Source organism: Trachypithecus francoisi, unplaced genomic scaffold (genome assembly GCF_009764315.1).
Source record: "Trachypithecus francoisi isolate TF-2019V2 unplaced genomic scaffold, Tfra_2.0 Lachesis_group5, whole genome shotgun sequence".
Classification (NCBI taxonomy): domain Eukaryota; kingdom Metazoa; phylum Chordata; class Mammalia; order Primates; family Cercopithecidae; genus Trachypithecus; species Trachypithecus francoisi.
In genome coordinates, this window is record NW_022681470.1 from 42,647,757 (window position 1) to 42,670,425 (window position 22,669).

Below are 22,669 nucleotides of genomic sequence, written 5' to 3' on the forward strand. Positions count from 1 at the left end.
GATGTTTTCAAGGACTCATTGCTGAAATACACCTTCCCTAGGCAGTTAACACAGAGCTAGGTGTGGATTTAGTTTAAGGTTGTTCTGAACAGGTGATGCTTTTGTATGTGTGTAGCAGAAGGAAATGCCAGTCATAAGCCTCCAAGAATTCCCAAATAGTTCCATGAATAACTTGGGCAAATCAGAGTCAAATTTAAGCAAGCATACAGGGAATCTAGGAACACAGGATAAGAACCAGCAGAAACAACCAACCACTGAAATAGAATCACACAACTTAAAGTTTTATAATTGTCAGACAGATTATAAAATAAAACCCTCGCTTTAAAGAAATAAGACAAGCTTCAAAACGTTTTAAGGGAATAAGAAACTAAAGTCCTAGAACATTTGAGAAAAAATAGAATTCAGAGAAATCGTTAAAAAAAAAAAAAGAATTAAACCAAGGGACTGATAACAAAGGCTCAATGTGTTTCGTACTCTGAATAACCTTGTTTATTTTTTGATAAGAGTAGATTTTGTGAAATGTATTTTATGCAGTTAATTTTAGATTCAAATTTATTTGAAATTAGTGAATAACATACTTCAGTTAATATTTACATTCTAGATTGTCAATATATAAAGATAATTTAAAGTACATTAAACTTACATTAAGTTTATATTTCAATGTCTGCATCCAACTGAGAGATTGATTTAGATAGTGATTTGTGAGCTCTCCAATAATTGAGGAAAGACATAATATTGATCTCAGTTATCTGAATATGTCATGAACACTTATGAGTTTTGAGAGTAAATATTTCAGTTAAATGGTGTCAGTTTTCCATTTTAGTTATCAACTTCAATTAAAGTGTTTAGAGGGAATAAGTAACTTTGGAAGCAATGCAAAGATAAGACAATAGTGACAATTTTACAAGTATGCAAGTTGAAAGTTTCTCGGTTCCACTAGCATGCAACTGATTTAAAAGTAACACAATCTTGGTTCCCCAGAGAATAATTTTAATGTTCAGGATCCGTAAAATTTATAACTGAGGCTTAGTGTGTAGAAAGGAAAGAACCACTGTGTTTTAACAATGTGAATAAAGGTATCTGCAAATGTTGGATATGTGATATCCAATTTATCCCTAGAGATGCTAATTATTCTTTAAGAATGTGGTAATGAGGTGAAACATACTGTTTGCCAGCAGGCATAATAGATCATATTTCATATCACTCATTTAAACCAGGGCATTAATTTTCATTACAAGATAAAGTCAGTGATAGAAACAGAGGCAAACTATGGGGAATGACAAGTTTAGCAAGTATAGGCAATAAGCCACACAATAGTTGGCTCTTAAAATGCTGATCTCATTTACTTGCAGCCAGACTTGTTGAAAGATGGCTATCAGAAGAAAAACAAAAATCCCCTCTGTGATGCAATATTAATGTTAATAGCCCTTAGCAAGGAAAAAACATAAAGTTCAAGTTAACTGCCGTAAAGGATAATTCCTTTGAATGCAACATGAAGCCAGTGAGGGAAAATATAGTTTCTACTTTTTGCATTATTATTAATCCTCAACATACATTTACTAAACACCTATCATGTCAAAATATTGAGAAAGAAGCCCACTTTGTCCAGAAGGTTTACAATTGGTATAACCAAGGGCCAGGGTGATTCTCATAGGTGACAGTAAGTTGGCTTCTTACATTTAATGAACATTTTTGTGTTTTGATTTGCATTTTATCTTTTTCTTCCTCTGTGTATTTCAGTCATAGATTAGAAGATGGGCTGGAAAAAAGTAAGAATTTTTAGAGGAGATGGCTGATTTGTTTGGCAGGAAAGCATGTAGAAACAGGTGGGAGAAGGTGGCTTAATCCCCATTGTCATGTCCTTTGAGAAGAGACAAAGTAGAAGCAAAAGGTAGGCAAACCCCAAGATTCAGGGATCAAGAGAGTGCATATCCGTATGCTGCATCTGCCACTTAAATGAATGAGTAAACAAATACACTTAAGGAATGTGTTCTACAAGTTGATGCAAAACTTAGTATATCTAAGGCATAAGGAATTTAGGGCAAGTTAATCACATACTCTCAAAGTCAAGATGGCCAGTATGGTTTGGCTGGGTGTGGTGGCTCACGCCTGTGATCCTAGCATTTGGGAGGCTGAGGTGGGAGGATCACTTGAGCACAGGAGTTCAAGACTAGCCTGGGCAACATAGTGAGACGCCGTCTCTATTTATTTAAAATTGTATTAATAATAATAATACAAGAATGGGCCTGGAATCAGAAGACATGAAGTTAAGTATCCTATTTGTTACTCACTTTTTGACCTAGAACAAAATATTTAACCTCATTAAGATTATCTTCTGATAGAAAAGATGAAAAGAGATATAATTTATAAAATATCTGGTACATAGCAGGTTAAAATCCTCAAAGAAATATGAAAATATTTGTTTCTACATTATATGACAGTTGTATGAATTAGTAGAATTTTAAATATTTGATTTGAGGGACATTTTATACAATACCTCCTTTAATATCATTTTGGCCAAGAATGCCCTTTCCAAATACTTTGGGAATAGGGAGAGTTTTTGTGTTGCATTTTAAGACTTTATAATAGGCCAGGTGCAGTGGTTCACACCTGTAATCCCAGCAATTTGGAAGGCTGAGGTGGGAGGACCACTTGAGCCCAGGAGTTTAAGACCAGCCTGAGCAACATGTCAGGACTCCATCTTTACAAAAAATGAAAAAATTAGCTGAGCATGATGGCATGCACCTGTTGTCCCAGCTACTCAGAAAGCTGAGATGGGAAGACTGCTTGAGCCCAGGAAGTCGAGGCACAGTGAGCCGTGACTGTGCCACTGCATACCAGCCTGGGTGACAGAGTGAAACTCTGTCTCAAAAAAGGAAAAAAAAAAGACATTATAATATATGTTTGGATAAAAGGATAGCCTAATTGATGAGAAATATTTTGCCTATCATATAAAAAGAAAAATGGCAGGGTAGAGAAGAGTGTGGATTGTTAACAATGTATGTGGCCAGCTATATTAGTTAGCTTTTGTTGTGTAACAAATTATTCCAAAACTTAAATGGTGCTTGTTTAAGACAACCACCATTTCATATGGCTCCTGGTTCTGTTGGTCAAAATTTTGGCTGAGCTCAGCTGGGCAGTTCTTCTGATGTTGTCTGGTCTTACTGATGATGCCTGTGTGATAAGCTGCTGAGTCAGGTAAGCCCTGGCTCTAGGATGACCTCAGCTGGGGTTACTTACTCCATTTCTTGTGGGCTCCCATCATCACAGATGCTAACTTAGGCTTTTTTACATCATGGCTGGCACGGTTCTAAGAGAGGAAGGGGAAGTGTGCAAATCCTCTTAAGGTCTATTCTTGGAACTGGCATACCATCACTTTTACCATATTCTGTTGGTCAAAACAAGTAGAAAGACCAGTCCAGAGTCAAAGGGAGGGGAGATAGACTTTGCCTCTTGATGAGAGGCAAAGTTACATTTCAAAGGGTATGCATTTAGACAGTTCAAGCTATTTTTGCAATCTTCTACAGTAGGGAAGTGAGTTCTAGCAGATTTTATAATGTGGAGAATGAACTACAAGAGACTGATTCCAGCAAACCTCAAAAACATCACCACTCTCTCTATAGAGAAAGGACTGAAAGGGTAATGTGAAGCTTGAAAGAAGCTGTGTTTGTGATGAATACCGAAGAGAGGAACAAACGAGGATTTAGACTTTTTCGGAGAGAGTATCTATTAAAGCTATTCTCAGCAAAAAGTAAATAATTTAGCTTTTAACTTTAAATTAGATAAAGTGTTGAAAACCACAATTGGGTAGTTGCAATATAGAAAATATAAAGTGTGCTGTATAAATGTTTTTTTAAAAAAGAGAAAGGGAACACATAAAGAAAAAGATCCAGATTCTATTGAAAAATATAAAGATGACATATGGCTAGCTATGATTTTCTTGTCCTGAAGAAAAATGGAGCTTTTGTTTTATAATGCAGTAGCTCCATCTTAGACTACCTAAATGCAAACAGGAGTTTCTGAGAAACCTGATTTTCTTTTCTTTTCTTTTTTTTGAACTTGTAAATAGGGTGAGGGTCAGGGGAGAAGTAATGTCTCTTCAGCCCAATAAACTGTATCTAAGTTATGGCAGTGTGAGAATACGCCTTAATCTGTTTCAGCATTTATGCTTTTTATGTACCCATCACTAATATTCGCTTGCTTCCTCTATGGAGCAGTCATTTAGCTGGAACTATCATTTGATTCCAGCTGACTGGGCAGGAAACAAAAATAAAATTGACGTTTAAGTGCAGGGCCTTATTAAGGCAGTGTTTGTGGTCACCAGATTATTAGTTAAAGGTAGGACTGTCATGCCACACCCAGTGCTCGCACTAGCTTTTTTCTCTTTCTTGGGGCCTATTGCAGTTTTGTCATTACAGGTAAAAGCTGGGTCCTGGGATATTCCTGGAATATGAAGCTAAAAAAGAGCCTAAGGGACAGAGAGGACAGGACCATGTTGTAGCATTGTTATTCAAATCCCATTTTTAGATATAGGATTTAGCAATGTGTTATCAGGGCACTAATTATGTCTTTTTAATGTTTGAGAGATTGGTTTTATGTGTGCTAAAAATGAGGAAGTCCTTGAAACCAGAGCATTCCAGAATACTGTACTGTACCCTTGCATCATGGCCAACAGGCTAATGCAATTAAAGTTCTCTACAAAGGACAGGAGGGTTCAGTAAGGTTTGGCAGATAACCACAGGTGCTGTTCACCCTGATCAAAGTCAGCTGTTAGACACTGGGGCTTTCAACATGAGCATGAAACAGAACCTGTTCATTATTTGGTGTGAAGTATGAGGAGGAATTTGGTTAGGCTCTAGGAATGCACACAGGTAACAGGCCCTCTAAATCATGCAGAGAGTTGGAAATTATCATCCCTCTTAATGTTCTGATGATTTGGTAGGTGTTGTAGCTGACTTTTTGTTACACTGCTATTCACCTTTTGGACTCAAGCTATTTGACTGTTAAATAAACATTTATTAACATTTCATAAGATAAATGAATTTTTCAGATACTTTGGATAATTATTAGAGATAAATATATTCAATTGACTGATTGGATTTAGTCACGGATTGGATTTGTACCACATTATTAAAATTTGGGACAGATATTCAAATGAGTTCAAGTCAATCCATTTCAAGAGTTCCATACTTAGAGCTGTCCTATTAGGTTCCAAGCATGGTGGCAGAATCTGTTGATACAGATAGAGGTAATTCATCACCTTTAGTGGCTCATGATCTTGCTATGCAGACTCACAAATAAAGCTATAATTTGATACATTACGTGCTTCAATTAGAATTGTAGTTTTATAAATGATATAGTGCTACAGCTGTTACAGTAATCAGTTTTCTCATGGGGAGAATAGAAGTAACCAAAAATGAAATAATGCATGAGAAGTTTGGAGGACCCAAAGAAGGATGAAGATTTGAGAGTGTGAGGCCACTCAAGGCAGTGGACTTAACACAAACAAGTTACCGATGTTTTGACACATCTTCTTTGAGGAACAACAAGTAATCCAGAGTGGCTAAAGAATACAATAAGCAAGGTGGCTGGAGTTGGAGCCATAGTAGTGGGCAAGAGATAAGGCATTAAAGGCTTTATATAACAAGCTGAAGATTTTCTTTTTTTTCTTTTTTATTATACTTTAAGTTCTAGGGTACATGTGCATAATGTGCAGGTTTGTTACATATGTATACTTGTGCCATGTTGGTGTGCTGCACCCATCAACTCGTCAGCACCCATCAATTCATCATTTATATCATGTATAACTCCCCAATGCAATCCCTCCCCCCTCCCCCCTCCCCATGATAGGCCCCAGTGTGTGATGTTCCCCTTCCCGAGTCCAAGTGATGTCATTGTTCAGTTCCCACCTATGAGTGAGAACATGCGGTGTTTGGTTTTCTGTTCTTGTGATAGTTTGCTAAGAATGATGGTTTCCAGCTGCATCCATGTCCCTACAAAGGACGCAAATTCATCCTTTTTTATGGCTGCATAATATTCCATGGTGTATATGTGCCACATTTTCTTAATCCAGTCTGTCACAGATGGACATTTGGTTGATTCCAAGTCTTTGCTTTTGTGAATAGTGCCGCAATAAACATACGTGTGCATGTGTCTTTATAGCAGCATGATTTATAATCCTTTGGGTATATACCCAGTAGTGGGATGGCTGGGTCATATGGTACATCTAGTTCTAGATCCTTGAGGAATCGCCATACTGTTTTCATAATGGTTGAACTAGTTTACAATCCCACCAACAGTGTAAAAGTGTTCCTATTTCTCCACATCCTCTCCAGCACCTGTTGTTTCCTGACTTTTTAATGATTGCCATTCTAACTGGTGTGAGATGGTATCTCATTGTGGTTTTGATTTGCATCTCTCTGATGGCCAGTGATGATGAGCATTTTTTCATGTGTCTGTTGGCTGTATGAATGTCTTCTTTTGAGAAATGTCTGTTCGTATCCTTTGCCCACTTTTTGATGGGGTTGTTTGTTTTTTTCTTGTAAATTTGTTTGAGTTCTTTGTAGATTCTGGATATTAGCCCTTTGTCAGATGAGTAGATTGCAAAAATTTTCTCCCATTCTGTAGGTTGCCTGTTCACTCTGATGGTAATTTCTTTTGCTGTGTAGAAGCTCTTTAGTTTAATTAGATCCCATTTGTCAATTTTGGCTTTTGCTGCCATTGCTTTTGGTGTTTTAGACATGAAGTCCTTGCCCATGCCTATGTCCTGAATGGTACTACCTAGATTTTCTTCTAGGGTTTTTATGGTATTAGGTCTAACATTTAAGTCTCTAATCCATCTTGAATTAATTTTCGTATAAGGAGTAAGGAAAGGATCCGGTTTCAGCTTTCTACTTATGGCTAGCCAATTTTCCCAGCACCATTTATTAAATAGGGAATCCTTTCCCCATTTCTTGTTTCTCTCAGGTTTGTCAAAGATCAGATGGCTGTAGATGTGTGGTATTATTTCCAAGGACTCTCTTCTGTTCCACTGTTCTATATCTCTGTTTTGGTACCAGTACCATGCTGTTTTGGTTACTGTAGCCTTGTAGTATAGTTTGAAGTCAGGTAGCGTGATGCCTCAAGCTTTGTTCTTATGACATAGGATTGTCTTGGCAATGCGGGCTCTTTTTTGGTTCCATATGAACTTTAAAGCCGTTTTTTCCAATTCAGTGAAGAAAGTCATTGGTAGCTTGATGGGGATGGCATTGAATCTATAAATAACCTTGGGCAGTATGGCCATTTTCACGATATTGATTCTTCCTATCCATGAGCATGGTATGTTCTTCCATTTGTTAGTGTCCTCTTTGATTTCACTGAGCAGTGGTTTGTAGTTCTCCTTGAAGAGGTCCTTTACATCCCTTGTAAGTTGGATTCCTAGGTATTTTATTCTCTTTGAAGCAATTGTGAATGGAAGTTCATTCCTGATTTGGCTCTCTGCTTGTCTGTTACTGGTGTATAAGAATGCTTGTGATTTTTGCACATTAATTTTGTATCCTGAGACTTTCCTGAAGTTGCTTATCAGCTTAAGGAGATTTTGGGCTGAGACAATGGGGTTTTCTAAATATACAATCATGTCATCTGCAAACAGGGACAATTTGACTTCTTCTTTTCCTAACTGGATACCCTTGATTTCTTTCTCTTGCCTGATTGCCCTAGCCAGAACTTCCAAGACTATGTTGAATAGGAGTGGTGAGAGAGGGCATCCCTGTCTTGTGCCAGTTTTCAAAGGGAATTTTTCCAGTTTTTGCCCATTCAGTATGATATTGGCTGTGGGTTTGTCATAAATAGCTCTTATTATTTTGAGGTACGTTCCATCAATACCGAATTTGTTGAGCGTATTTAGCATGAAGGGCTGTTGAATTTTGTCAAAAGCCTTTTCTGCATCTTTTGAGATAATCATGTGGTTCTTGTCTTTGGTTCTGTTTATATGCTGGATTATGTTTATTGATTTGCGAATGTTGAACCAGCCTTGCATCCCAGGGATGAAGCCCACTTGATGATGATGGATAAGCTTTTTGATGTGCTGCTGAATCTGGTTTGCCAGTATTTTATTGAGGATTTTTGCATCGATGTTCATCAGGGATATTGGTCTAAAATTTTCTTTTTTTCTTGTGTGTCTGCCAGGCTTTGGTATCAGGATGATGTTGGCCTCATAAAATGGGTTAGGGAGGATTCCCTCTTTTTCTATTGATTGGAATAGTTTCAGAAGGAATGGTACCAGCTCCTCCTTGTACCTCTGGTAGAATTCAGCTGTGAATCCATCAGGTCCTGGACTTTTTTTGGTTGTTAGGCTATTAATTATTGCCTCAATTTCAGAGCCTGCTATTGGTCTATTTAGGGATTCAACTTCTTCCTGGTTTAGTCTTGGAAGAGTGTAAGTGTCCAGGAAATTATCCATTTCTTCTAGATTTTCTAGTTGATTTGCGTAGAGGTGTTTATAGTATTCTCTGATGGTAATTTGTATTTCTGTGGGGTCTGTGGTGATATCCCCTTTATCAATTTTTATTTGATTCTTCTCTCTTTTCTTCTTTATTAGTCTTGCTAGTGGTCTGTCAATTTTGTTGATCTTTTCAAAAAACCAACTCCTGGATTCATTGATTTTTTGGAGGGTTGTTTGTGTCTCTGTCTCCTTCAGTTCTGCTCTGATCTTAGTTATTTCTTGCCTTCTGCCAGCTTTTGAATGTGTTTGCTCTTGCTTCTCCAGTTCTTTTAATTGTGATGTTAGAATGTCAATTTTAGATCTTTCCAGCTCTCTCTTGTGGGCATTTAGTGCTATAAATTTCCCTCTACACACTGCTTTAAATGTGTCCCAGAGATTCTGGTATGTTGTATCTTTGTTCTCATTGGTTTCAAAGAACATCTTTATTTCTGCTTTCATTTCGTTATGTACCCAGTAGTCATTCAGGAGCAAGTTATTCAGTTTCCATGTAGTTGAGCGGTTTTGATTGAGTTTCTTAGTCCTGAGTTCTAGTTTGATTGCACTGTGGTCTGAGAGACAGTTTGTTATAATTTCTGTTCTTTTACATTTGCTGAGGAGTGCTTTACTTCCAACTATGTAGTCAATTTTGGAATAAGTGCAATGTCGTGCTGAGAAGAATGTATATTCTGTTGATTTGGGGTGGAGAGTTCTATAGATGTCTATTAGGTCCGCTTGGTGCAGAGATGAGTTCAATTCCTGGATATCCTTGTTAACTTTCTGTCTCGTTGATGTGTCTAATGTTGACAGTGGAATGTTGAAGTCTCCCATTATTATTGTATGGGAGTCTAAGTCTCCTTGTAAGTCTCTAAGGACCTGCTTTATGAATTTGGGTGCTCCTGTATTGGGTGCATATATATTTAGGAGAGTTAGCTCTTCCTGTTGAATTGATCCCTTTACCATTATGTAATGGCCTTCTTTGTCTCTTTTGATCTTTGATGGTTTAAAGTCTGTTTTATCAGAGACTAGGATTGCAACCCCTGCTTTTTTTTTGTTCTCCATTTGCTTGGTAGATCTTCCTCCATCCCTTTATTTTGAGCCTATGTATGTCTCTGCATGTGAGATGGGTCTCCTGAATACAGCAGACTGATGGGTCTTGACTCTTTATCCAGTTTGCCAGTCTGTGTCTTTTAATTGGAGCATTTAGTCCATTGACATTTAAGGTTAATATTGTTATGTGTGAACTTGATCCTGCCATTATGATATTAACTGGTTATTTTGCTCGTTAGTTGATGCAGTTTCTTCCTAGCCTCGATGGTCTTTACATTTTGGCATGTTTTTGCAATGGCTGGTAGCAGTTGTTCCTTTCCATGTTTAGGGCTTCCTTCAGGGTCTCTTGTAAGGCAGGCCTGGTGGTGACAAAATCTCTAAGCATTTGCTTATCTGTAAAGGATTTTATTTCTCCTTCACTTATGAAAGTTAGTTTGGCTGGATATGAAATTCTGGGTTGAAAATTCTTTTCTTTAAGAACGTTGAATATTGGCCCCCACTCTCTTCTGGCTTGGAGAGTTTCTGCCGAGAGGTCTGCTGTTAGTCTGATGGGCTTCCCTTCGTGGGTAACCCGACCTTTCTCTCTGACTGCCCTTAAGATTTTTTCCTTCATTTCAACTTTGGTGAATCTGGCAATTATGTGTCTTGGAGTTGCTCTTCTCGAGGAGTATCTTTGTGGTGTTCTCTGTATTTCCTGAATTTGAATGTTGGCCTGCCCTACTAGGTTGGGGAAGTTCTCCTGGATGATATTCTGAAGAGTGTTTTCCAACTTGGTTCCATTTTCCCCCTCACTTTCAGGCACCCCAATCAGACGTAGATTTGGTCTTTTTACATAATCCCATACTTCTTGCAGGCTTTGTTCATTCTTTTTCTTCTTTTTTCTTTTGGTTTCTCTTCTCACTTCATTTCATTCATTTGATCCTCAATCGCTGACACTCTTTCTTCCAGTTGATCGAGTCGGTTACTGAAGCTTGTGGATTTGTCCCGTATTTCTTGTGTCATGGTTTTCATCTCTGTCATTTCATTTATGACCTTCTCTGCCTTAATTATTCTAGCTATCAATTCTTCCACTCTTTTTTCAAGACTTTTAGTTTCTTTGCGCTGGGTACGTAATTCCTCCTTTAGCTCTGAGAAGTTTGATGGACTGAAGTCTTCTTCTCTCGTCTCGTCAAAGTCATTCTCTGACCAGCTTTGATCCGTTGCTGGCAATGAGCTGTGCTCCTTTGCAGGGGGAGATGCGCTCTTATTTCTTGAATTTCCAGCTTTTCTGCCCTGCTTCTTCCCCATCTTCGTGGTTTTATCTGTCTCTGGTCTTTGATGATGGTGACGTACTGATGGGGTTTTGGTATAGGTGTTCTTCCTGTTTGATAGTTTTCCTTCTAATAGTCAGGACCCTCAGCTATAGGTCTGTTGGAGATTGCTTGAGGTCCACTCCAGACCCTGTTTGCCTGGGTATCAGCAGCAGAGGTTGCAGAAGATAGAATATTGCTGAACAGCGAGTGTACCTGTCTGATTCTTCCTTTGGACGCTTCCTCTCAGGGGTGTACTCCACCCTGTGAGGTGTGGGGTGTCAGACTGCCCCTAGTGGGGGATGTCTCCCAGTTAGGCTACTCAGGGGTCAGGGACCCACTTGAGCAGGCAGTCTGTCCGTTCTCAGATCTCAACCTCAGTGTTGGGAGATCACTGCTCTCTTCAAAACTGTCAGACAGAGTTGTTCGCGTCTGCACAGGCCTCTGCTGCTTCCCCTTTTGTTGTTTAGCTGTGCCCTGTCCCCAGAGGTGGAGTCTACAGATGCAGGCAAGTATCCTTGAGCTGCTGTGAGCTCCACCCAGTTCGAGCTTCCCAGCGGCTTTGTTTACCTACTTAAGCCTCAGCAATGGCGGGCGCCCCTCCCCCAGCCTTGCTGCTGCCTTGCGGTTAGATCGCAGACTGCTATGCTAGCAATGAGGGAGGCTCGGTGGGCGTGGGACCCTCCCGGCCAGGTGTGGGTATAATCTCCTGATGTGCCCGTTTGCTTAAAGCGCAGTATTGGGGTGGGAATTTCCCAATTTTCCAGGTGTTGTGTGTCTCAGTTCCCCTGGCTAGGAAAAGGGATTCCCTTCCCCCTTGTGCTTCCCAGGTGAGGCAATGCCTCGCCCTGCTTCAGCTCTCGCTGGTCGGGCTGCAGCAGCTGACCAGCACCAATTGTCCAGCACTCCCCAGTGAGATGACCCCAGTACCTCAGTTAAAAATGCAGAAATCACCGGTCTTCTGTGTCGCTTGCACTGGGAGTTGGAGACTGGAGCTGTTCCTGTTCGGCCATCTTGCTCCGCCCCTTCGATTTTCAGTTTAGTTCTGTGAGTGATGAAGAACCATAAAATAGTTTTAAGTTGGGCAGTGATTAGATCAGATTTGTCCTTTAAAAGATAACTGTCAAAACTGGAGGAAAGCCTAGGAAGCAACAAACAGTGAGGAAGTAACCCCTGAGATATGTAGGTGACAGCGGAAATGGAGAGAAGAGAACAAATTCATGGAGTGCTTCATAGTAGTAGTGCTAGGAGTTACTGATAATTGAACATGGGTAATGAGTTTCATCTTGAACTTCATGAACTTCAACTTGATTAAAGTATCAAGATGAGGCCAGCGTTCTTAGTTTAGTTTGGGCCATAGAATATCTAGACAGTTATGTGTTCGTATTGGGTATTCAGAAGAAGAAATATATTTCTGGAGGTGTGGAGTAGAAAAGAATTTTGGTTTTGGACATCATAGTGGTAACTACTGATTGCTTACCCAACATATGTTTCTTATCTTCTCTATTAAGGGAAGATGACTGTTGTAGTCCATTTGTGCTGCTATAACAGAATGTCACAGACTGGGTAGTGTATAAGGAACAAAAATTTTATTTTATGATAGTTCTCGAAGCTGGGAAGTCCAAGGTCAAGGTGCTGGCATCTGGTTGGTAAGAGTCTTCCTTCTGTTTTCTCACATGGCAGAAGGTAGAAGGGCCTTACATGGCAGAAGAGCAAAAGAGTGAGCTTGTTCTCATAAGCTCTTTTTATAGTGGCATTAATTCATTCATGAGGGCTCTGCTTTCATGACATAAATACCTCCCCAAAAGCCTCACCTCCCAACACTGTTGCACTGGGGATTGTTTCCAAGACATGAATTTTGGGGGACACATTCAGACCATAGCAATGACTCTCATTTATATTCTAAGGATAGATCATGGTTAGTGTATGCCAGTGATTCTCCATTGGGAGTGATTTCACCCTCCAGGAGACATTTGGCATTGGCTGGAGACATTTTTAGTTATCACAAGTGGGGAGTGCTACTGGCATGTAGGATGTAGATGCCAGGCATACTACTAAAAATACTGCAATGCATAGAATAACTCTCCACAACAAAGAATTATCTAGTTCCAAATGTCAGTACTTCAAAGACCGAAAAACCTTGATCTAAGCTAACTATGGTAATCTCATTTCATTTGCCAATCATTGATTTAGGAATGAGCATGGGCCTAATTTCATAGAACTTTTGTAAAGTTTTTCTCTTAAAGTAAGTGGTACACTTATTTTTATGGATGATGTTATATCTGCATATGACATGTAGAACTGTTGCATCTATCTTTTCATTAGCTTGAGGATGAAGCCAACATGTAGAGGAGGGCAGAACCAAGGAAAATGCAGAGAACAGGATTCAGAGCTTTGATGTACATTTTAACTGTGCCTGCAGTCTGTTCTATGTCTTGTTACATGGGGCTATAAATCTACTTATGGTCTAAGGTAGAATGAGTAGAGTTTTCCTCTTACTGGTAACCTAAAGCATCCTAACTGATACTGCCATGTTGAATTGCTTGTGGATGATTCAAAATGGTGGTGTTAAGTAACGTATAGAACATGTAGGATTAGAGCTTAGCAAAAAGGTTACGATTGGAGTTAGAGCTGTAAAAGATTTCATAGAGAGGTGACAGGTGTAATTATGGAACTGGTAATCTAGTCCAATCAGCTTGGAGAGCAAGAAGAAAATTCAATAAAAGTAGAATTTTACATTATAGCTCTTAAATTATGAGTGTGCAAATAAGAAAATGCAATGAAAGCCTTGTTGAAAGGATTCAGAAAAGCTATGCATGGAGTTCAGTGAGTGATATGATGTGATAGAGACAACTTGCTGTCTACTGAAAAGTTGTGCTTTTTGTTCCATACTATAGAATAATTACCAGGATGTAGATGCTCAGCCAGAAACTACCTTTCCAGATCCCCTATCCTCAAGAAAGTCTAATGAAAAATAATTTGTTTTTTTAAAGCTTGGGGGAGTTGAACATATATCTTAAGCGGAAGGAGAAACAAGACTTTGTAGAAGACCATTGATGAAAGAAATAGAAGATGTCATTGATGGGATGGCTTTGGAATAGACGTGAAGGGCTGCATTTAAATTTACTTAAGAAGGATATAACTTTGGAAAGGAAAAGCAACTCTAACACCAGTTTATCTACTACAGGAGGAAAGAACGCATATGATATAAATAAAGAAGAGGGCAGTTAAAAGAGTTCATGGCTAACTTTTTTCCCCCCCCGGCAGTGTCTGTTTAGAATGAGGGACTCTGGTGCTTCGTCTGAAAATGGTTTACTAACTGCTTTTAGGCAATGGAGAAGAGCAGCAGAGGAGAGATAAACAAATGAATTGCTGAGCTGTTGGAGTTGAATCTCATAAATTCGTGATGGATCAAAATTAGCATATATGTGTAATCGCCCGTGGAATGCACAGCAACCCTTGAAAGGAAATAGTTTTGTTAATACAAGCTTGGAATTTGGAAGGAAGAGTGGAATACATTAATTGGTAAAGTAGTAACTAAAAAAAATGCTGGAAGGAATGTTGCTGAAATTGTTGAGCATCACATTGTCAGTAGGAATGCATTCATATGACTTTGGAAACTTAGGGTATTGAAGAAAATACTGGAAATTGAGAGTGGCTAGAATAAATCATTAGCCATCCATTTATTGTCTTTCAGGGATAAAGCTTAGGGGTAGGTGAACACTTAATTAAAATGAGAGTGATGTGGGATAAAGTATGATTGACATCAAAAGGTCACTTCTTGGATGTCTCTTGTGTCACTAATTCATCCCATTTTGAAATAGAAATGAAATTACCAAAATTCACCCACTTTGCAGATGAACAATCTGAGGTTCGGAGATGCTAAGGGCAGAGTGGATTCTCAAGGTCAGGTAGCTTTTTAGTGACTAAACTGAGATTATCACTTGGATATTTTTGTTCTTAGCTGAATGTGCTCTTTTTTGAGCAGTTCTAGAGTATGTGAAAGACAGAGACTTCATAAAAATTTCAAGAATAAATAAGAAGAGAAATAAGCCAGCCCATCATCATAGCACACACCTCTAGTTCCAGCTACTTGGGAGACTGAAGCAGGAGGATCACTTGAGCCCAGAAGTTCGAGACTATAGTGTGCTATAATCATGCCTGTGAATAGCCACTGCACTCCAGTCTGGGCAACATAGTGCGTCCCTGTCTCTTAAAAAAAAAAAAAAAAAAAAAAAAAAAAGGAATGAGTGAGTCTCTTCAATTAAACAAGTATAAATGCCTCATTGAACTGGGAACTATTTTGAAAATGTTTTTCTATCATATTGTGGAAGTTCTAGGAGGTTGGTCACATATAAACAGGCTGGCTCCTATGGTTTGGGAGGAACATACTTTGCAGGGAATCTGGATGAAAGCCAGGTAGGGCAGTTGTTTAGGAGTCAAATAACAGGGTGATAAAAAGTCACTGGAGGGAAACAAAAAGGGATTTGATGTAACTAATTGATTGTGAATGCAGCCTGAAACATCTGAATTGGGGAAGACCTTCACAGTCCGCTGACTAAATATGTGCTTTTTAATCAAGAGGTTAGTGTTTCTGTGAGTCCTGTTTCTCTTTTGAAAGGGGCTTATTCATTGGGGGAGTTATTGGGAACATGTGTTTATTGGGCTGGGGTAGGGAAAGCTTTAACATTGTTGAAAGAGGTCAGCCCTGTTACTCAACCTCTGCTGTACCCTATGGTAATTGACAATGCTCTAATAGGAGCAGGCTGTATAGAGAAGTGCTGTCTCCCTTTACGGTTACATTGACTGTTCTATATGTTGAAATGTAAAGCTATGAAGTCTGAGTTTATTTTTATATGTGACCCAAATCATGGCTTAGAGGGTGTGGTTTACTAGGTGATAAGCCATTGGCATTTCCTATTTATTTATTAGTATTTCCTATTTTATGTATTTCCTATTTATTTTTATTAGATCTAGTTTATTATTTTCATATTTAAATTTTTTTGTAAACTCCAGTTTTCTTAGAGATTTTTATGAATCTTTAAATTGTCTCTCTTGTGCACTTAATAATTGGAGAGCACAGATGTCTTTCTGCATTTTAATTAGATAGCTTGTTTTTAGCGACCATATGCTATCTTCACTCCTTGCATGGAATGTTTGTTTCTGTCATTAAGTTTTCCCACCCCTGGGTAAGTGAGGAACATGCCCTTCAGGTGGTGATTAAGTATTAACAATAATTGTATAGGCTTTGTGTGTGTGTGTGTGTGTGTGTGTTCAGTCTTTACTTAATGAAAATAGCCATATTGTGTAATATGGAGTAAATACAAATCTCTTTTTTAGTAATTACATTCTTGTTACTTGCTTTGTAATAAAAATATATTCCTAAGGATGACGCTTGCTTTGTTGGGTTTCTATTGGGGATAAATTGTTTTGAAAGCTTTCTAAAATAAATGGAGTCATTGTGAGAGTGGGAAAAATATATGTGCTTTTAGCATCACAGATGCTTCATTTATTATGGGATAACAGAAAGCATGATTACATAAAAATGCATAATATGAATGGCATGTATGTTGCCCTATAAGTGGTTGCCTGTTTCAGATGTTTGTGTTTCTATGATCTCCTTCCTGATGGAATATTCACTTTTTATAAGACTTGACAGATTTTCTTTCAGTAATTGCTGCCTTCATTTCATGAATTACATTTTGTTATATTATTTATTGTTAAGAATAGAATTGCCTTTGGAAGTATGGTTTGCTCATAGCCAATTAAACCATAAATACAAGAGACAGTGCAGTCATGCAGCAGGTCTTACTCTTATGACTTACTGTTCAAGTGTAAAAGTGAGTTCGCTAGATCCATACAGGACAATATTTATTATTATAGTCTTATTTTGCATAATTTTCAATACCCGGAAGCTGCTACAAGTTCCAGCGCCTTTTCCAATCCTTAATTTCTGCTTTTCTCCATTGGCTAGTTATGTGATAAGGACATGGAGAGATAAGAATGAAGAGTGTAGATAAAAATTTCTTGCTGTCTCCTCTCCATCTTCCCCTGTTCATTTCCCCTGTTTAAAGGCATCAGTGCTGAATATTTTATCCTCTTATACCTCTATAAGGTATCATTCAATACATTCAATAGCTCACTCTCCGGAATCTTACAGTCTTGCTACAGAGCAATCTGCAATTTCAAATGTTTGACACAATGTTAAAGTAGGATTATTGGGATCTCAGTATGCACAACTGTGGTGCACTTTTCTTTCTGTTTTTCTCTCTCTCTCTTTTCTCTCTCTCTCTCTCTCTCTTTCTTTTTTTTCTGAGATGGAGTCTTGCTCTGTTGCCAGGCCAGAGTGCAATGGTGCAATCTCGGCTCACTACCACCTCTACCTCCTGGCTTCAAGCGATTCTCCTGCCTCAGTCTCCTGAGTAGCTGGACTACAGGTGTGCGCCACCACACCCAGCTAAGTTTTGTATTTTTAGTAGAGACAGGGTTTCACCATGTTGGCAAGAATGGTCTTGATCTCTTGACCTTGTGATCCGCCCGCCTCAGCCTCCTGTTGGGATTACAGACATGAGCCACTGTGCCTGGTACACTATGCTTTCTTTACATTTTATTCAAGTTAGACGTAGGCAGTTCTATTATCCTCCAATTGGTTGTGATATGGTCTAAGTGAATTCTTGCTTCCACCCTTTTTGAGGCGTATCTGCCATGTTCTTAACTGCCTTTACAGGACTGGGTATATTTGGGCATTCGATATGCTTTTCTTGTCCTGACTTTATGATTACAGGGGAGAGCAGAACTTGAAAGGGGTTGTGGCTGGCTATGGCAGTGGATGGACTAATCTGTTTGCCTAAAGGCCATTGAAAACAAAATGAGCTAGGGTTTCCTCCCCTAATTGGGGAACTTTCTTACTCCTTTGGGTTTCAGGTCTTCTTCCAGAGTCAAGATGAACTCCCAGAACCTTCACTGCTTTCAAAGATAATTGGCCCTAAGTGTTCACTTGCCCTGATTAATCCCAGCAGCTCTTAGTTGGTGAGGGACTCGACTCCTTTTAGTCAGTGAGGAACAGACTGTGGATTTTGGACATGGTGTATAGTTCACAGAGGTGTGGGGACTTCCACAGAGACCCTCTATGTGTTTCTCTCTGAAGGTTTCCCATTCCCTTGGAAAATTGTGTCTTATTTTCTCTTTCATTTTTTTCTTGTTTTTTTTTTTTTTTTTTGCCTCTTTATTGCTGGAAATTGAGTGGGTTGGCTTTGATAGTTCTGCTTTTTCATCTTAGCTTTCTTCCTAGACAGGAAAACATGAGCTGGACAGACTTGGTGGAAATTTCTGAGCCTGTGACATACTGTCATGGTAGGGAGGACTATTTGTCCGTTGGGGATTTCTACATCTTTCCCTTGCTTTGTCTGCTTATCCTCTCAGTCTACTTCTTGTCTTTATTTATTTTGTGTCTTAAATAATTAATCATGGTATCAATTACATATTGTACCATGTACCATGTACAGATCTTAAGTGTATGTTTTGATGAATTTGACCAATGCATCTACCATGTAAGCCCAGAATGTTCCCTTTATGTCCCTTCTCTGCCAATCCTACCAACACGTAGGCAACCATTGTTCTGATATCTGTCATGGATATGTTTGGCATATAAATGAAATCATAGAGAATGTACTCATTTGTTCCTGACTTTTTTCACTTACTTCAATGTTTTGCATGTAACAATTTCTTTTTAATTATTATGTAATATTCCATTGTATAAATACACCATAGTTTGTTTATCTATCTTCCTGTTAATGAACATTTTGATTGCTTCTGCCTTTGGGATTATGGACATTCTTGTACAAGTCTTTTTGGGGACATGTTTTCATTTCTCTTGGATAAATATCTGAGAATACAGTTGCTTGGAAATAGGTAGATAGGTATTGCTCAGGCTGGTTCTTTAAAATAAATTGATGACATTAGTGGAAAATTTGGGATTTTGTCCATTCACCTCTCTTCCTTACTTTTGTGGTGTATGTAGGAGTAGGATGTGTTTGAGGTAACTGTACACTTTCTAGAATCTTCACTTTCTCTTCTCTGGTGACCATTCCTTAAAAAGATAGTGACATTAAGATTGTGCCTCCTCCTTAACTTGATTGCTGTATTTTTCTTGGTCAGTTTTAATCTATTTTGTTCATTTGTTAGGCTTGTGGGAAGGAAGAGTCTGTGCTCAGTTTCAAACTGCTAATTTTCCCTGGAAGTCCAATTTATAACAGACAAAATATTGAAAATTGTTTGAATAATTCAGCATCCTTTTCTCCACCCATGTTTTATATATATTTCTCAAAGCAGCCATATGTTTTAAAATCAAATTTGGCTTCATTCTGCCATCTTGTCCCAGAACTCCAACAATTCTGTTTTGAAGGCCAAATAGGAAACATTTTTCTTCAGTGTGACAAATGTAATGTGATCCTGTTTGTGGCTGATAGCAGACTCTCTGTCTTTAAAAATCAAACATGTCATTGACATGAACAAATCCTGGGACAATTTTGGGAAACAGTCATTTTCTTTAGTGGGATATTTTAAAAACGCATGGATCATGCTGCTCGCTTAGGGGACTTTGAGTGATTTTGCTTACTCCACTTCAAAACGACATTGCCTACTGGATAGAGGTCTGTTATATAAATTGAGTGACCTGGTACCTAATCTTGTCTCCATTTACCAGCTATCACTGGCAAATCATTATTCTTTGTATGACTGAGATCCGTAATCAGTAAAATACTGCGTGCATATCTCAGGGAATAGAGATTAACAAAAAGATGTCTGTAAGACATTGTGAGATATTTTAGAAGAAGAATGCGTTGTGATTTTATAACATCACAACGATGTTGTTATTTATCAGGCTCCAAGGAGGCCTCTTTTAGTTTCCAAATTGAAGGCCCAGAAATCATTTTCCCTAACATGAGGTTTTCCATGGAAATGCAGAAAACAGTGTTTGGAACTTACATTTACACAGTACATATTCTTCCATGTTCTCTCTGCATGCCCATTACTTTGTATTTAACCTTCTTGTTTTCCCATTAATGTTGATTATGCTTTTCTTCTGTCATTTATGTCTTTGCAGGGAGCTCGTTATTTGGCCAATAAGAAACCTGATTTTGTTTTAGGATGAAAATATATATAGGCAAAGGGAGGCTGGGCTTTGGATTAAAATTGGCATCTTGGCTTTGTTGCCTCATCTGGAGTTCTCTAGCATCTTGGCTTTCTTTGACTTCCTTGGAAATCTGTCCTATGGTTTAGACTGGGTCCAGCAGTTGCAATGGATCATTGTGCAGACCTTTGCTAGTTGCAAATACCCTCTTAAAAATGTATTTAACCACAGATTTCAGTCCACAAATTATTAATGTTAAAACTATTTGAAGAAGAACACATTTCCAGATATAAAGCCAACACGAAACTTTTACATAAATCAAATATGGCAGAACCAAATTAAAACTGTTGCATTTTTCCCAGTCTCTAGGTTTTGGGCATGCTAATGGCCTAATTTCCCATCTGTGGTTAGTGTTATCATATTCTATACTATGTGTCACCCCAATGCTACATCTGCCAACATTTCATAGGGAGACTTTTTACTTCCCATACTTGTTAAAAATTACATGTACAATGACGGGACATGCTTTTTTGACTTACTTCTGTTAACATGAGATAACTTTGTTTTTCACCATTTTCTCTTTATTTTTCTCTATTTTAATGTAATTTAATAAGCTAAAATATGTTCCTTTAAATTTGAACCTATGAGGTGAATGTGTTTATATGTGTGCATTTGTGTATGTCAGTGTGAGAAAGAGAAAATTGTTTGAAGTGCTATGATTGTGTGTGTGTGTGTGTGTGTGTGTGTGTTTTAATGAACAATGGGCCTGAAAGGCAGACAGAAAATATATATCTTCTGGGATACCCTGTGTATCAGGAATGAGAAGAATTAGATTAAGATTGGGGTTGATGGTGGCAGAGAATGCCCTTCATAAGCTACTTTAAACTCCAGCCTGACTTCGTCTTTTACTCTGGGCTGGGAGAGTGGGAATCAGCAGGTGCATGCCATACTCAATCAGAGTCTGGAGAGATTGGCAGAAGCACACCCAGTGCCCCGAGACACCAGTTGACTGAAGCTCATGGCATACTAAGATTGCAAAATCCACGCTGCCTATTGTCTGAGAGCTCATCGGGAAGTATGTTGGGAAGGAAGTCACCAGTGTGGGAACAAGGAAGAGAGAAAATCATAAAAATCGTTAGCACTTTCATTGTCATTTTCTAGCTCCCCATCTTCCAGCATGTCCTTAACGCTCTTTATGACTGAGAGCTTGAGGTTAACAAAATGCTGGAATCTATTTTACCTATGTGTCTCAGGGTATAAGGAGCAAATGCTGGAAATGAGAGAAGGAAGGAAACTAACATCCATTGTGTAATTCTGTGAGGCAGTTTTATTTATTTTCCCATTTTTATGATACCTTTTTCTATGTTTCTATATTTATTTTTACCATATTACAGATACTAAGGTAAAGCTCAGAGAGGTCAGATAACTTAATAAAGGTCAAAAATCAGGTAGGCAGTAGCTATAATTGAGGCCTAGTTGCTTAGATTCAGAATGTATGCTTGGATTAAAATATACTAAATCTTAATCACTTTAGCTTGCTCTCTCCTGCAGCTCATGACCCAGCAAATTAAATTACATTTATTTTAGGCTAATAATTTGGTGAGTTTGAAATGTATGCTGTTATCTTCTATTTTGATTTTTGGTTTTGAAATACTTCAAGGATTATTTGAAAGTTTTGGCATTTCTCTTATGCCAATGCAACAGATACAAAGAGGACATAGCTTCATTTATGCATTTATTTAAGTGGCATTATAAAATTGTCAATTCAACACATCTATTACATATGTAAGGTGTTATGCCCAACCGTCTCCTCCTTCTTACAAAGGCAGCAAGAAAACTGAGATAGTAAAAATTAATATTACATTAGAATACCTTATAGTTTCTTTTTATTTTGTGGAACATGTAAAACATGTGGAACTTGAAATAGAAAAGATGTACTGTTGACAGATAAATGCAGAGATCAGCTTTTAAATAATAGACATTTTAACCTATGCATGAGGTTTGGTTGCAGTTTTGCCATGTCGTTTAAATTAGCCCCATAGCCTAGAGGGGGCTTTTACAGGAAGCCATTGTAATTTTCATCCCTTAGACACTGGCATTTTCATGAGCTGAAATTAAGTGTCTCAAGGGATAACAGAATATCACTGAAACATTTCCTGAGCTCGCTGGAGCTGTACCTTGGTATGTCCAAGTCTGTTCTTAGAAGAACAGAGCTTTTGTTTCATTTTGTGAGGACATGAGGTTGTCCCCAAGTGCAATTTTTCTTTTTAATGGATTTTTTCTCAAGATTATATTCAGAAAAAAGAGTTTAATTTATTCAGTAAAAATGTCCCATACTGAGTTTGAAGAAATCACGGGAATTTGATTATTATTTGCCTTCTAATACCTATGTAATAAAGTAACAAATTCAAAACATTTGACTAACCCAAGGTTTTCTGAGAAATTACAAAATAAGATAAAGCTTTATAGGCATTTTGAGATAAAGAAATAAAAACATTTTAACTACCCTTGTTTTTATTAAAATTCCCAAAGACTTGTACATTATTTTTATAAAATTAAAATTCACATGTGGTAGTTTTCACTACTTTTCCACCACTGAAATCTATAAAGCAATAAAAAAGCAGTCATAAACAATGGTACCTTACTGAGTATTAATGTGACTTGAAAGACATCTATTTTATGTTCCTAGCTTTAGCAGTTGGGTGAATGGATTTTCTGTTAGTTAAGAGAAGGAATAAGGGT

The 22,669-nt window shown here is 38.1% G+C and overlaps 1 protein-coding gene across 1 annotated transcript in view; it reads left to right on the top strand.

Moving 5' to 3' along the window:
* HMCN1 (hemicentin 1) overlaps nucleotides 1-22,669 on the top strand; it is a 461,890-nt gene that overhangs the window by 32,136 nt on the left and 407,085 nt on the right.